Source organism: Pseudorca crassidens, chromosome X (genome assembly GCF_039906515.1).
Source record: "Pseudorca crassidens isolate mPseCra1 chromosome X, mPseCra1.hap1, whole genome shotgun sequence".
Classification (NCBI taxonomy): domain Eukaryota; kingdom Metazoa; phylum Chordata; class Mammalia; order Artiodactyla; family Delphinidae; genus Pseudorca; species Pseudorca crassidens.
In genome coordinates, this window is record NC_090317.1 from 14,294,816 (window position 1) to 14,311,816 (window position 17,001).

A 17,001-nucleotide genomic window follows, 5' to 3' on the forward strand; every position below is an offset into this window, starting at 1 on the left:
AATATTTTTTCCATACTTTTACTTTTAGCCTATCTGAATCTTTATATTTAAAATGAATTTCTTCATCCATTAGACAAAATGTGATTAGATATTGTATTCTATCACCTTGACTACCTGTGTCTTTTTTTTTTAACATCTTTATTGGAGTATAATTGCTTTACAATGGTGTGTTAGTTTCTGCTTTATAACAAAGTGAATCAGTTATACATATACATATGTTCCCATACCTCTTCCCTCTTGCATCTCCCTCCCTCCCACCCTCCTTATACCACCCCTCTAGGTGGTCAAGAAGCACCGAGCTGATCTCCGTGTGCTATGCGACTGCTTCCCACTAGCTATCTGTTTTACATTTGGTACTGTATATATGTCCATGCCACTCTCTCACTTTGTCACAGCTTACCCTTTCCCATCCCAGTATCCTCAAGTCCATTCTCTAGTAGGTCTCTGTCTTTATTCCCTTCTTGCCCCTAGGTTCTTCATGACTTTTTTTCTTAGATTCCATATATATGTGTTAGCATACGGTATTTGTTTTTCTCTTTCTGACTTCTTTCACTCTGTATGACAGACTCTAGGTCCATCCACCTCATTACAAATAACTCAATTTCATTTCTTTTTATGGCTGAGTAATATTCCTTTGCATATATGTGCCATATCTTCTTTATCCATTCATCTGTCGATGGACACTTAGGTTGCTTCCATGTACTGGCTATGGTAAATAGAGCTGCAATGAACATTTTGGTACATGACTCTTTTTGAATTATGGTTTTCTCAGGGTATATGCCCAGTAGTGGGATTGCTGGGTCATATGGTAGTTCTATTTTTAGTTTTTTAAGGAACCTCCATACTGTTCTCAATAGTGGCTGTATCAATTTACATTCCCACCAACAGGGCAAGAGGGTTCCCTGCTCTCCACACCCTCTCCAGCATTTATTGTTTGTAGATTTTTTGATGATGGTCATTCTGACTGGTGTGAGATGATATCTCATTGTAGTTTTGATTTGCATTTCTCTAATGATTAATGATGTTGAGCATTCTTTCATGTGTTTGTTTGCAGTCTGTGTATCTTCTTTGGAGAAATGTTGATTTAGGCCTTCTGCCCATTTTTGGATTGGGTTGTTTGTTTTTTTGATATTGAGCTGCATGAGCTGCTTGTAAATTTTGGAGATTAATCCTTTGTCAGTTGCTTCATTTGCAAATATTTTCTCCCATTCTGAGGGTTGTCTTTTGGTCTTGTTTATGGTTTCCTTTGCTGTGCAAAAGCTTTTAAGTTTCATTAGGTCCCATTTGTTTATTTTTGTGTTTATTTCCATTTCTCTAGGAAGTGGGTCAAAAAGGATCTTGCTGTGATTTATGTCATGGAGTGTTCTGCCTATGTTTTCCTCTAAGAGTTGGATAGTGTCTGACCTTACATTTTGGTCTTTAATCCATTTTGAGTTTATTTTTGTGTATGGTGTTAGGGAGTGATCTAATCTCATACTTTTACATGTACCTGTCCAGTTATCACAGCACCACTTATTGAAGAGGCTGTCTTTTCTCCACTGTATATTCTTGCCTCCTTTATCAAAGATACGGTGACCATATGTGCGTGGGTTTATCTCTGGGCTTTCTATCCTGTTCCATTGCTCTATATTTCTGTTTTTGTGCCAGTACCATACTGTCTTGATTACTGTAGCTTTGTAGTATAGTCTGAAGTCAGGGAGCCTGATTCCTCCAGCTCCATTTTTCGTTCTCAAGATTGATTTGGCTATTCGGGGTCTTTTGTGTTTCCATACAAATTGTGGGATTTTTTGTTCTAGTTCTGTGAAAAATGCCAGTGGTAGTTTGATAGGGATTGCATTGAATCTGTAGATTGCTTAGGGTAGTATAGTCATTTCACAATGTGGATTCTTCCAATACAAGAACATGGTATATCTCTCCATCTGTTTGTGTCATCTTTAATTTCTTTCCTCAGTGTCTTACAGTTTTCTGCATACAGGTCTTTTGTCTCCTTAGGTAGGTTTATTCCTAGATATTTTATTCTTTTTGTTGCAGTGGTAAATGGGAGTGTTTCCTTAATTTCTCTTTTAGATTTTTGATCATTAGTGTACAGGAATGCAAGAGATGTCTGTGCATTAATTTTGTGTCCTGCTACTTTACCAAATTCATTGATTAGCTCTAGTAGTTTTCTGGTTGCATCTTTAGGATTCTCTATGTATAGTATCATGTCATCTACAAACAGTGACAGCTTTACTTCTTCTTTTCCGATTTGGATTCTTTTTATTTCTTTTTCTTCTCTGATTGCTGGGGCTAAAACTTCCAAAACTATGTTGAATAATAGTGGTGAGAGTGGGAAACCTTGTCTTTTTCCTGATCTTAGTGGAAATGGTTTCAGTTTTTCACCACTGAGGACGATGTTGGCTGTGGGTTTGTCATATATGGCCTTTATTATGTTGAGGAAAGTTCCCTCTATGCCTACTTTCTGCAGGGTTTTTATCATAAATGGATGTTGAATTTTGTCGAAAGCTTTCTCTGCATCGATTGAGATGATCATTTGGTTTTTCTCCTTCAATTTCTTAATATGGTGTATCACATTGCTTGATTTGCATATATTGAAGAATCCTTGCATTCCTGGGATAAACCCCACTTGATCATGGTGTATGATCCTTTTAATGTGCTGTTGGATTCTGTTTGCTAGTATTTTGTTGAGGATTTTTGCATCTATGTTCAGCAGTGATATTGGCCTGTAGTTGTCTTTGTGACACCTTTGTCTGGTTTTGGTATCAGAGTGATGGTGGCCTCGTAGAATGAGTTTGGGAGTGTTCCTCCCTCTGCTATATTTTGGAAGACTTTGAGAAGGAAAGGTGTTAGCTCTTCTCTAAATGTTTCATAGAATTTGCCTGTGAAGCTGTCTGGTCCTGGGCTTTTGTTTGTTGGAAGATTTTTAGTCACAGTTTCAATTTCAGTGCTTGTGATTGGTCCGTTCATATTTTCTATTTCTTCCTGCTTCAGTCTCAGCAGGTTGTGCATTTCTAAGAATTTGTCCATTTCTTCCAGGTTGTCCATTTTATTGGCATAGAGTTGCTTGTAGTAATCTCTCATGATCCTTTGTATCTCTGCCATGTCAGTTGTTACTTCTCCTTTTTCATTTCTAACTCAAATTGATTTGAGTCTTCTCCCTTTTTTTCTTGATGAGTCTGGCTAATGGTTTACCAATCTTGTTTATCTTCTCAAAGAACCAGCTTTCAGTTTTATTGATCTTTGCTATCATTTCCTTCATTTATTTCTGATCTGATCTTTATGATTTCTTTCCTTCTGCTAACTTTGGGGGTATTTTTGTTCTTCTTTCTCTAATTGCTTTAGGTGTAAGGTTAGGTTGCTTATTTGAGATGTTTCTTGTTTCTTAAGGTAGGATTGTATCGCTATAAACTTACCTCTTAGAACTGCTTTTGCTGCATCCCATAGGTTTTGGGTCGTCGTGTTTTCATTGTCACCTTTTTCTAGGTAGTTTTTGATTTCCTCTTTGATTTATTCAGTGATCTCTTGGTTATTAAGTAGTGTACTGTTTAGCCTCCATGTGTCTGTATTTTTTACAGATTTTTTCCTGTAATTGATATCTAGTCTCATAGCATTGTTGTCGGAAAAGATACTTGACACAATTTCAATTTTCTTAAATTTATCAAGGCTTGATTTGTGACCCAAGCTATGTTCTATCCTGGAGAATGTTCCTTGAGCACTCGAGAAAAATGTGTATTCTGTCGTTTTTGGATGGAATGTCCTATAAATATCAATTAAGTCCACCTTGTTTAATGTATCATTTAAAGCTTGTGTTTCCTTATTTATTTTCATTTTGGATGATCTGTTCATTGGTGAAAGTGGGGTGTTAAAGTCCCCTACTATGAATGTGTTACTGTCGATTTCCCCTTTTATGGCTGTTAGTATTTGCCTTATGTATTGAGGTGCTTCTATGTTGGGTGCATAAATATTTACAATTGTTATATCTTCTTCTTGGATCGATCCCTTGATCATTATGTAGTGTCCTTCTTTGTCTCTTCTAATAGTCATTATTTTAAAGTCTATTTTGTCTGATATGAGAATTGCTACTCCAGCTTTCTTTTGGTTTCCATTTGCATGGAATATCTTTTTCCAACCCCTCACTTTCAGTCTGTATGTGTCCCTAGGTCTGAAATGGGTCTCTTGTAGACAGCATATATATGGGTCTTGTTTTTGTATCCATTCAGCCAGTCTGTGTCTTTTGGTGGGAGCATTTAATCCATTGACATTTAAGGTAATTATCAATATGTATGTTCCTATTCCCATTTTCTTAATTGTTTTGGGTTTGTTATTATAGGTCTTTTCTTTCTCTTGTGTTTCTTGCCTAGAAAAGATCCTTTAGCATTTGTTGTAAAGCTGGTTTGGTGGTGCTGAACTCTCTCAGCTTTTGCTTGTCTGTAAAGGTTTTAATTTCTCCATCAAATCTGAATGAGATCCTTGCTGGGTAGAGTAATCTTGGTTGTAGGTTTTTCTCCTTCATCACTTTAAATATGTCTTGCCACTGCCTTCTGGCTTGCAGAGTTTCTGCTGAAAGATCAGCTGTTAACCTTATGGGGATTCCCTTGTGTGTTATTTTTCCCTTGCTGCTTTTAATATGTTTTCTTTGTATTTAATTTTTGACAGTTTGATTAATATGTGTCTTGGCATGTTTCTCCTTGGATTTATCCTGTATAGGACTCTCTGTGCTTCCTGGACTTGATTAACTATTTCCTTTCTCATATTAGGGAAGTTTTCAACTATAATCTCTTCAAATATTTTCTCAGTCCCTTTCTGTTTCTCTTCTTCTTCTGGAACCCCTATAATTCGAATGTTGGTGCGTTTAATGTTGTCCCAGAGGTCTCTGAGACTGTCCTCAGTTCTTTTCATTCTTTTTTCTTTATTCTGCTCTGCAGTAGTTATTTCCATTATTTTATCTTCCAGGTCACTTATCCGTTCTTCTGCCTCAGTTATTCTGCTATTGATCCCTTCTAGAGTATTTTTAATTTCATTTATTGTGTTGTTCATCGTTCCTTGTTTCATCTTTAGTTCTTCTAGGTCCTTGTTAAACGTTTCTTGCATTTTGTCTATTCTATTTCCAAGATTTTGGATCATCTTTACTATCATTATTCTGAATTCTTTTTCAGGTAGTCTGCCTATTTCCTCTTCATTTGTTAGGTCTGGTGGGTTTTTATCTTGCTCCTTCATCTGCTGTGTGTTTTTCTGTCTTCTCATTTTGCTTATCTTACTGTGTTTGGGGTCTCCTTTTTGCAGGCTGCAGGTTCGTATTTCCCGTTGTTTTTGGTGTCTGCCCCCAGTGGCTAAAGTTGATTCAGTGGGTTGTGTAGGCTTCCTGGTGGAGGGGACTAGTGCCTGTGTTATGGGGGATGAGGCTGGATCTTGTCTTTCTGGTGGGCAGGTCCACGTCTAGTGGTGTGTTTTGGGGTGTCTGTGGTCTTATTATGATTTTAGGCAGCCTCTCTGCTAATGGGTGGGGTTGTGTTCCTGTCTTTCTAGTTGTTTGGCATAGGGTGTCCAGCACTGTAGCTTGCTGGTCATTGAGTGAAGCTGGGTGTTGGTGTTGAGATGGAGATCTCTGGGAGATTTTCGCTGTTTGATATTATGTGGAGCTGGGAGGTCTCTTGTGGACCAGTGTCCTGAAGTTGGCTCTCCCACCTCAGAGGCACAGCACTGACTGCTGGCTGCAGCACCAAGAGCCTTTTATGCACACGGCTTCGCTCTGTTCAGTGGCCACCAACTGGATCCTTAGTTTCACTTAACTTCTTGGAAAACACATGTTGTTCACAAAGAGAACACGAGGGCAGTGAGGAAATGTATCATTTCTTCTAACTGGGCTCCTGGCACCAAAATCCCCGCCTCACCCAGCGACTTCTCTTCACTTTTGAAGAACAATTTTGCTGGATACAGAATACTATGTTGATGGGTTTTTTTTTCTTTCAATACTTTAAATATTTCACTTTTCACTCTTTTCTCCATAGTTTCTGATGAGATGTCCAGTGTAATTCTTGCATCTGTATATTCGTTTCCTAGAGCTGCCAAATTACCACAAACTGGGTGCCTTAAAATAAATTTATTCTTTCACAATTCTGGAGGCCTGAAGTCTGAAATCAAGGAGATGGCAGGACTGCTCTCTTTCCCAAGGCTCTAGTGCAGAATACTTCCTTGTTTATTCCATCTTCTGGTGGTTCCAGTCCTTGTTTTGGAGGACAGACATAATTACCATAACACAGTGCTCAGTAATCACTCAGTAAATGTTAGTTCTTTCATTAGTATTTCTTTAAGGGTCTCTCTCCCTTTTTGGACTGAGTCTTCCAAAGTGATGTCTGGATGATGCACACAACACTTATGGGTGTTGTACCTAATGAGGACCCAATAAGCAGTTGTTAAAATGAATTATTCAAAAGGAGCTATGGCCAGTTCCCTAGTGGATCAACAGTTTTGTGAATAGATGAGAATATGTGCTGAGCCAATTGTTTGTTCTTATCCAAACATATATCTGACTATAACTAAACTTATGATTCTCTTAGGTTTCACAGCATTCTGTAGACATGGTATTATCTGAGGTATTCTGTATCTCATCTTTTTCTTACAAAAACATGTCATTAGATTTAGGGCCCATCTAGATAACCCAGGATGATCTCATCGTCAGATTCTTCACTTAATGACATTTGCAAAGAACATTTTTTCAAAAAAAGTCACATTCACAGCTACTGGGGGTTAGGACTTACACATATCTTTTTGGGGACCACAATTCAACGTACTAAAACCTCTTTCTCTATAGATAAGATGTTTTACCCCTCATATTATCATTTACTTAGGTCTTCTTTAGTTTATATCTGCAGTGACTTTTAGTTTTTTTGTGTACGGTTTTTCTACAACTTTGGTCAGATTTATCCCTATGTATTTCATATTTTCTGATGCTATTTTAAAATGCACTCTTTTTCATTTCAGTTTGCAGTTGTTCATTGCTAATATGTAAAAATAAAATATTTTGTGTGTGTATAGAGTTTGTATACTGCAACCTTGCTAAATCCAAATATTAGTTTTTGAAGTTTTTTTTTTAAGATTGATAGAGTATTCTACATACACTATTTTAGAGTCTGAATAAAGACATTTTTACACCTCCCTTTGTGATCTGGAGGCCTTTTTCCCCCTCATGTTGCACTTGACAGAACCTTCAGTATGAAGTTGAACAACCCTTCCCTGCTCTGGGAGTGCACATCAGTTTAGATGGTGGTTTCCTGAATGCAAACACCCAGAACAACTTTCAGCATGTGAATATTTGCCTCCTCACCATCTACACTGAAAAAACCTAAGCCTGGGTAATACATTTTCTGAGTTGAACATAACCCCTCAGATTTAAAACAAGAGTAGGATACTCAGTAGGGCAAGTTTAATTCACTAAAGTCTTGACAGAATGAAGGCAGTGATCTCAGGCTAGAAACAGAGAACTGAGAAGAGCTACGTGGACATTGTGAAAATGAGGAAGAATGGAGAAGTTACCTGGTGGTAGCCAAGAAGTGAATCATCTTCAAGGCATACAAGGGAAATTTGTAGGAAGGAACTGAGATGATTCACATATCCACTGAGACTTACATATTAAATGTAGTCACATTATGTTGGAGGGATTTTAGGTAAGACATCCAAAATAATAGGTCATGCATGGTGAAGGGTGGAGAAAAAGAACAGAATGAACCACCGAATGTAGTGGCTGTGGTGAAAGTCTTGGAGGAAATACCCTCTCTGGCATGTCGGCTGTCAGAACTGATGGTGGGGAGATGAGGAAAAGTGGAAGGTCATTTTGGGAAGGGTCTTTAGAAGTGCTAAAAATAAATGCTCCCTTTATGCAATTAGAGCATGTTGTCTTCCAGGGTCTCCTTACACCCCCATCCCAAGGTATCAAGAGTGGTGCTTTTTTATGTCCAAGCCACTGCAGAGTTACTATCGCTGGGGAAATTCCTTGGTGACTAAAGAAAGCCCAAGGGCATGGTTCTTCATTGTCTTGGGGAGGGATATATAGGGAACTGACAAAAAGTGTTGAAACATTCAGAGAACTAAAACATTTGCTATTTGGCTCTGGTGAAATATATAATCAGTTTTAGGATGCAACTGAAAAGGTAGAATTAAAACATTCATGAATCATCATTCCAAAGTTGAGGATATGGGGAGGGGGAAGGGTAAGCTGTGACAAAGCGAGAGAGGGGCATGGACATATATACACTACCAAACGTAAGGTAGATAGCTAGTGGGAAGCAGCCGCATAGCACAGGGAGATCAGCTCGGTGCTTTGTGACCGCCTGGAGGGGTGGGATAGGAAGGGTGGGAGGGAGGGAGACTCAAGAGGGAAGAGATATGGGAACATATGTATATGTATAACTGATTCACTTTGTTATAAAGCAGAAACTAACACACCATTGTAAAGCAATTATACTCCAATAAAGATGTAAAAAATACAAAACAAAACAAAAAAACACAAAGTTTTCATAAGTTTAAAAACTAAACACTCTATCCTACTGAATTGGGGAAGTCTTTAGTACTTCTTCAAATAATTTAAGATAAATAGTTTAACATAGTTATATCAAGCTAAGAAACATGCTTAACAGTGGGAACCATGTTAATTAAATAAAACTTAGAAGAATTAAATCTATTTACTATAAAAATGATGCTCTCACCTTGTAATATTTTTAGACAATTGAGACATGCTTCAAATAGAAAATAAAAGTCACATACATTCCCTTTCCACTCACACCCTCAAAGTTTACCACTGTGAACAATTTCTGTACATCCTTCCAGAGGATTTTTATGTGCATACTAACATTTATGTGAAAAATTTTAAATTATGTTACCTTGTTGGACTCATTTTTCTGCACTTAACATTAGATCTTGGACATTTTTCCATGTTAATGTATACTTTCTATCACTTTATTTTCATTGACCGAATAATATGGATCCTTAGGATTTTCCCAGGTTCTTGTATTACAAACAATATGACAATAAACATCCTTCCATCTTAGTGTACTTACATGACAGTTTTTGTAGGCTAAGTCTCATAAATGGAATTGCTCAATCAAAAATGTATGTACATAATTTTTTTAAATGTATGTACACTTTATAATTTGTTAGTTACTGTTATATTTTCCTATAAAATGGTGCCAATTTATATTCTCACAGTGTTCAAAAACACTTGTTTCTCTTACATTCTTGCCAACACATTTTAATCTTTGCCAATACGACTGAAGAAGTATTTAGAGTTTTAATTTGCCTTTTACAATTATTAGTAAAGATTGTTTTAAATGCATTTTGGACAGTTTTATTTCTTATTCTGTAAAGTATTTTTCATTTGCTTGCCTATTTTCTATTAGGTTGTTTGTTTCTTTTCTTTATGGACCTGCAGTTCTTAATATAACATCAACGATATACAACATTTTTAGAGGACCTGACTACGTGCCAGGAATATTTTAAGCACTTTATATTTATTTTATTTATTCCTCACAAAAACCCAAAAGGAAAAGAGTACGTTATCTGTGTTCATCTGACAACATAACTAAAGTACAGAATGGTGAAGTAACCTGCCCAAGGTCATATAGTAAGTCAGCGGTCCCCAACTTTTTGGCACCAGGGACTGGTTTCGTGGAAGACAATTTTTCCACGGATGGGCGGGGTTGGGGGGGATGGTTTAGGTGGTAATGCGAGAGATGGTTCAGGCAGTAATGCGAGTGATGGGGAGCGGCAGGTGACGTTTCACCCGCCGCTCACCTCCTGCTGTGAGGCCTGGTTCCTAACAGGCTTCGGACTGATAGTGGTCCACGGGCCTGAGGGTTGGGGACCCCTGTAGTAAGTGGCTGATTTGGAATTTGAGCCCTGGGAGTCTAACCCACAACTTACTCTCCTAATTGGAATTACATTGAATTTATAGATTAATTTGGCAAGAATTGATATCATTACTCTTTTGAGTCTTCCCCTGACCACTGTTCTCCATTTATTTAGATTTTTAAGATAACTTTCAATTAAAATTTTATGATTTTGTATATAATGGTCTTGCACAACTTTCACTGGATTATTTCTAGCTATCTAGTATTTTTGTTGCTAGTATAAATGACATTTAGACATTTCGATTGCATTTATAACTCTTCATTCCTAGTGTGTAGAAGTAAAATGAATTTTTGTATACTGAAACCACTTTCAGCAGTGTAGCTGAATCCTTTCTTATTTACAGTGCTAGGAACTCTAGTGCAGTGTTGAATAAATAGGATGCTAGTCCATTTCTTAATAGCTAGACTCCCATGGATTCACAAGGAACGTAAGCATATTAAAGGCATGGCGAAGGCTTGCAGTTAATACATCTGCTACCAGTTATATAGCGTTACTAATGTTTCAGTTACTATTCTAAGTGCTTTGTAAGTGTTAGTTCATTAAATCCACCTAAAATTCTGTGAGACAAGGACTATTATTACCTTTATTCTGTTGTTGAGAAATCTAAGGCACAGGGAGAATATGTTACTTGTTCCATGTCACATGGCTAGTAAGGGATGGGGTCCACATGGTGTGGTTCTAGAGTCCATGCTTTTAACTACTATGCCAAATTGAAACTTTTATTCGAATACATTTACTTTAAATAGCAGATGGAACTGTAATGTCACTTGCCTATAATAAAATACAGTTAGTATGGGTTACATTTATTTTGAGGTTGCGAGAAAAATGCAACCATCTTAAATTATACCTATATGGAAATATAAAAAAGGTCCCCACTAGGTAGTTAATATCTCCAACTTCCTTTGCCTTTATAATCTTGCAGACAATGTGGGCTGGGTTCTCCAATAAGGTGAGCAATTAAATACCAAATGGTCATATAAAGTAGAACAATGATCGAGGAATTGTGAGTAAACGGCTTAGCTGTGTGTAATAGTGAATACTGTATTTTTTCCTGAAGAGTCTGTAATCAAGACTTTTACATACGAAGTCTGATTAGTGTAAGAAGACTCACACTGGTGTTTCTAAAATTGGTGTGAGATCACTGGCAGATTTTTTTGTTCATGTATAATTACACTTGGATAGTATTCCTAAGGTAGAGAGGAACGTTTTCCTATCCAGAGCCAGTCAGAAGCGAAATGTCAGTGCCCCTGGCATGGAATCATTCCATTTGATACCTCTGTAATGGAATGGTAAGTTAACAACAAACAATGTGAACTGGCTCGTAGGAGCTCTGAGCCACATGATCCATTTTTTAAAAAATAAAACTGATGAGTGACAATGAGTGGGTAAAAATAATGCAAGTTTTGTTTTGATACATTTCCTCTGTAAATACAGATAAGATTTCTACGTGGGTGACATTTGCTGTCATGGTGGAGTGTAGCACTTCCCAAACTAATCTGATGCTAGTGTCATGAGAGATGGCAACGGGTGGTCTGTGAAAAAAGGAATTTGATAATCAAATTAATTTAGCCTGTCTAACCTACCCTACAACACGATCATACTTCTGCCCTGTGTGAGATTATTCAGGATGTGGACACTTACGGTTGTCCTGTATCAGCCTAATTTCAGATATCCCTCTCTTTTTTCATCAAACTCACTTACAATAAATATACCTTAAGAAAAATGAGTGTGTTCTTTGTATGTTTTTTTATAAATTTATTTATTATTTATTTTTGGCTGCATTGGGTCTCTGTTTCTGTGCGCCGCTTTCTCTAGTTGCGGTGAGCTGGGGCTACTCTTAGTTGCGGCGCGCGGGCTTCTCATTGCGGTGGCTTCTCTTGTTGCGGAGCTCAGGCATGCGGGCTTCCATAGTTGTGGTTCACGGGCTCTAGAGCACAGGCTCAGTAGTTGTGGCGCATGGGTTTAGTAGCTCCGCGACATGTGGGATCTTCCCGGACCAGGGCTCAAACCCGTGTCCCCTGCATTGGCAGGCGGATTCTTAACCACTGCACCACCAGGGAAACCCTGTTCTTTGTATTTTATTAAGATATTTTTTGCCCTAGCAGAAAAGACAAACATATAAACCAGCAGTAAAAATACTGTGTGATAAGTGATCGACTAAAGTACATAACAATATAAATATATAACAGACAAAGGAAACTTAAGTTTTCCGGGGAATTTGGGAAGGTTTCATAGAGATGGCGGCCCTTAGGTTGAGAATAAAAAAGATGAATTGGAGTTTTCTAGGCAATCACGGGTCCTTGCAGATATATGGTTTGGTTAAGCAAGGTGGGTAGAGACAGAATCAGATTTAGGAGGAGGGCAGACAAGCGGCTGCACAGGGTGTCAATCTATTCTGGGCGCTAAAACATTAAAGTGTTAAATAGTAAATGAAACCAGTTAATTCATGCTTCTATCTACCAATCATTATATAACTGGCAAAACAGAAATCGGACAGCTTTTGACTGAAATATTCAGTACCTCAAGTAGAAATAAAAATACTCCTAGTGGTGCTGACTTCTCATGGTTGAACGGTTGTTGCAACACACATGTGCAAGTTGCAGGTTCCAACTACAGGCAGGTGGCACAACCAAACCCAAGACCAGTCAGAGGACAGTCACCTAAATTCCGCAGCGAAGTATAGGACTAGTTATTTGGAATAAGAAATGTCATCTAGTAGCTACATTTTAAATGGTTCACCATGCCTCCCAAGGGGTTGTCAGGATTTGGAGATTGTATGGAATAAATTAATGTCATAAATCCTTTACCTTAAACGTAAAGAAGCATCAAATCTTATTATTAGAAAATTCATATCTTTCCATCCTCACTTGAAAAAATGAGGCTGAAGAAGTATGTGTTTAAAGGATATCGCCTTGGGACTTCTCTGGTGGTGCAGTGGTTAAGAATCCGCCTGCCAATGCAGGGGACACGGGTTCGAGCCCTGGCGTGGGAAGATCCCACATGCCGTGGAGCAACTAAGCCCATAAGCCACAACTACTGAGCCTGTGCTCTAGAGCCTGTGAGCCATAACTACTGAGCCTGTGTGCCACAACTACTGAAGCCCATGCGCCTAGAGTCCGTGCTGCACAACAAGAGAAGCCACCGCAATGAGAAGCCCGTGCGCCGCAATGAAGAGTAGCCCTCGCTCGCCACAACTAGAGAAAGCCTGCGCGCAGCAATGAAGACCCAATGCAGCCAAAAAATAAATTAATTAATTAAAAAAAAAAGAATATCGCCTTGATTGGGTGCCAAATTACTAGCCATCCGGGGAGTACCACTTTTTATCATTCTGGCTCTGAATATAGGGGAGTAATGAGAGATGAGGCTACAGAGATCAGCAGGGGACAAATAACTAGCAGAAAATATAAGCGACGTAAAATATAAAATTTATCTTATGTGTCATTGGGATCCACGGAAAGCGTTTAACTAGGGATCGGTGTAATCCCGTTTATGTTTCAGACAAATCACTCTGCTAGTCATGCAGAAGACAGCCTGAGCAGGGAGAGGAAGGAGTACGATTACAGGCAAGAAGACTACCTAGGAGGCTGCTGGCATAGTCTGGGTCTGAAATGATGAGGTACTGAGCTAGTCAGTACTTGTGGAAATGAAGAGGATCTCAGAGATTCAGAAGCTTTATTAAGAGGCAGGTGCCACAAGGCTGATTGTCCATTCATTCAAAAAATATATCCATCTCCTACTTCGTGCCACGAACAGCTAGAACCTAGAAATCTGAAGATAAGTAAAACACAATCCTTGTTTTCAGGTGAAAGAAGTAGCAATGCATATAAATAATTATAAAACAGTGTGATGGGACTACAGTAAAATTATGCACGAGCTACAGTGGGGCATGAAGAGGAGGAAATGATTTACTTTACCTGGGAAACTTGAGGGAGGCTTCAGAGAGGCGGTAGCACTTGAAATGAGCCTTCAGGAACATATAGGAATTGGTTGGATGATCATGGATCATCCTGGTAAAATCACTCCTGGAAGAGGGAGCTGTGTGTGCAAAGGCTCGTAAGTTTAAGAGAACATGACCTTACTTGGTAATGAAACTTCAAGTTTTTCGATCTGACAGTGTGGGTGAATGAGGGGGTGAGGGATGCGAGAGGCCATAGCAATTAATAAAAGATAAGGGTGAAGAACTAGAATGGCTACCTCATAAAGTGCATTGGAAAACCACATGCTGATGAGTTTGGCTTTGTCCTAAAAAGGCAATGAGTAGTCATTGGAGGCTTTAAAACAAAGAACTGACATTGTCTCCATCGCATTTTATTTTTTATTCTTTTTAATCTTTTAATCGAAGTATAGTTAATTTACAATGTTGTGTTAGTTTCAAGTGTACAGCAAAGTGATTCGGATATATATACACACACACACACACACACACACACACACACACACACACACACACACACACATATATATACACATACACACACACTCATTTTCAGATTCTTTTCCCTTATAGGTTATTACAAGACATTGAGTATAGTTCCCTGTGGTATACAGTAGGCCCTTGTTGTTTACCTATTTTATATATAGTAGTGTGTATATATTAATCCCAACTCCTAATTTATCTCTTTAGAAATGATTTTGCTCTTTGAAACAGAGTTATGCGAACAAAGTTGATTCTGTTTTTTGTGTCTGTTTCTATGGTACCCACTGTTTTATCACTTATCAGACTTAAATCAAACTGAAAACGTTTGAATCCTGTGTCCATCAGCCACTTACCATTAGACCTTGGGCCAGTCATTTTACCATAGGTTCTTTTTCCTCCTCTGTTAAATGGAGATAGAGTAAGTCCCCTACATATGAATAAGTTCCATTCCAAGAGCGAGTTCATATTTCCAATTTGTTTGCAAGTCCAGAAAAGTTAGCCTAGGTACCCAACTAACACAATCGGCTATGTAGTACGGTACTGTACTAGGTTTATAATACTTTTCACACAAAAGTAAAGTATACAAAAGCACAACCACTTGTAGAGGATGCACGCACGTGACAATGTACACCTGACACATGAACTAACTTACGTGATTGGACATGCGAACGCACGTTTGCATCTTTGAAAGTTTGCAACTTGAAGGTCCGTATATAAGGGACTTATTGTATTAATAGTACCACCCACGCTGGGTCCTGGTGGGGATTAAAAGAGATAATATATGTGAAGTATTTGTAACAATGTCTTAAATACCATAACCACAAAACAAATAAAATACTATATTTGTTTGTGTGTTTCCAAGACAATCTACCCTACCAGACTTTGACCTTTCCAAGGGTAAGAGTTGTACCTATTTTCGTGTTTCCTGGTATAGTGCATAGCTATGGTAGACAAGATGACATGCCACCCAGATCCCCCTTCAGTGAAGGACTTATTCCCCTAGCTGTTGGGAGTACTCTCAGCAGAAAGCCTTCAGTTGTCAGCCCCTTCAGGAAACATCTCAGCTACACAGAGCTGCTTTGTTCAAGGTCACATCCCCCCCCCAAGGCAGAGACACAGTGAGTAATTGATTTAGAAATATACAGGCCTGGTGATATCCATTCTTGGGGATGGCAATTCTGAAGGGCAACTATAGCTTCAGAGATCCCTGTGGGGTTGGACAAGGCTATCATTGGGCTGCATCATAATTTGAGATCTCCCACTGCCCACTCCTGTTTCCTTTCTTCTCCCTTCCATAGGTGTTTATCTCAAAGGCACTCCTTAGTAAACATCCTGCACATTGACGTCCAACTCAGAACTGGCTCCCTAGGGAATCCAACCCACAACTGTGGCATTTGTAATGTAGTCAAAGGTTAGTTGAATGAATGAATGGATGAATGCTCATTTCTTCTGCAAAATATGAAAATCATGGGCTTTGTGTGTTATTTAACCTTTCTTCCCTTCATCTTTATGGGGATGTAGTAAACAATGTGCTCTGTGAAGAGAATATATATACTCTTAACTATGTGAATCCAGGAATAAATTATACTCTGGCAGAGTGCAAACTTTCAGTGCCAAAAGTATTTCTGTTGGCTTCTCTCCTTGTAATTAAACCATGTTCATCCTTGAGGATGTCTTAAAAAGAAATGCTTGGATTTTAAGATAACACTAATACAATATGAAGGGAAGCTATGTTGATAATGTCTTTTTGAAGAGATAGCTAATGCAAAAAACTTTAAAAATATTACATAAAGTAAGTCAACTCAGTATATCATATGAAAATGTAATCTCCTGTTTCTTCGTGTTTTGTTGGTAGGAAAGGGCCTTTAATTTCTTTACTTTATTCATCATGCTATTCTATATAACAAGATATATATATATATATATATATTTAAATTTATTTATTTGGCTGCACTGGGTCTTAGTTGCGGCACACGGGATCATTAGTTGTGGCATGATCTTTTGTTGTGGCATGCGGAATCTAGTTCCGTGACCAGGGATCAAACCCAGGCCCCGTGAATTGGGAGTGTGGAGTCTTAGCCACTGGACCACCAGGGAAACCCCAATATTTTAAAAGTATATATATATATATATATATATATATATATATATATATATATATATATATATATATAAAGAACTCAGTTCTACTGTCCTGTGGTGAATATCAATTGACCGTAAATGCATGGGTTTATTTCTGGGTTCTCTATTCTGTTCCATTGGTCTATATGTCTGTTTTTATGCCAGTACCATACTGTTTTGATTATGATCACCTTGTAATATAATTTGAAGTCACAGTCAACATACTTTTATTGCATATGTAGTTACGTGGAAAAATAATACAAAAGACGGGGACCTATCCTTTAATTCATGGAGCTCACAGTCATTGGGACATGGAAAAGTAAACAGAATGCTGCAATCCAGTATAAGAGGGACTATAAGAGAAGCTGGAAGTGAGAACAAGAGGCTTTGGTTGCTCACAACATGTACACCTAATTAAGAATGGAGTAGGGAAAACATGCTAGGGTAGCTTACTGGAGCAGGTGGTGATGACCAACCCAAGTTTTCCATGACCATTAAGACTGAATCAAGAAAAGAGACAGGGAAAAGGTTTTTCAGGCAGAGAGATCAGTATGTGCAAAACA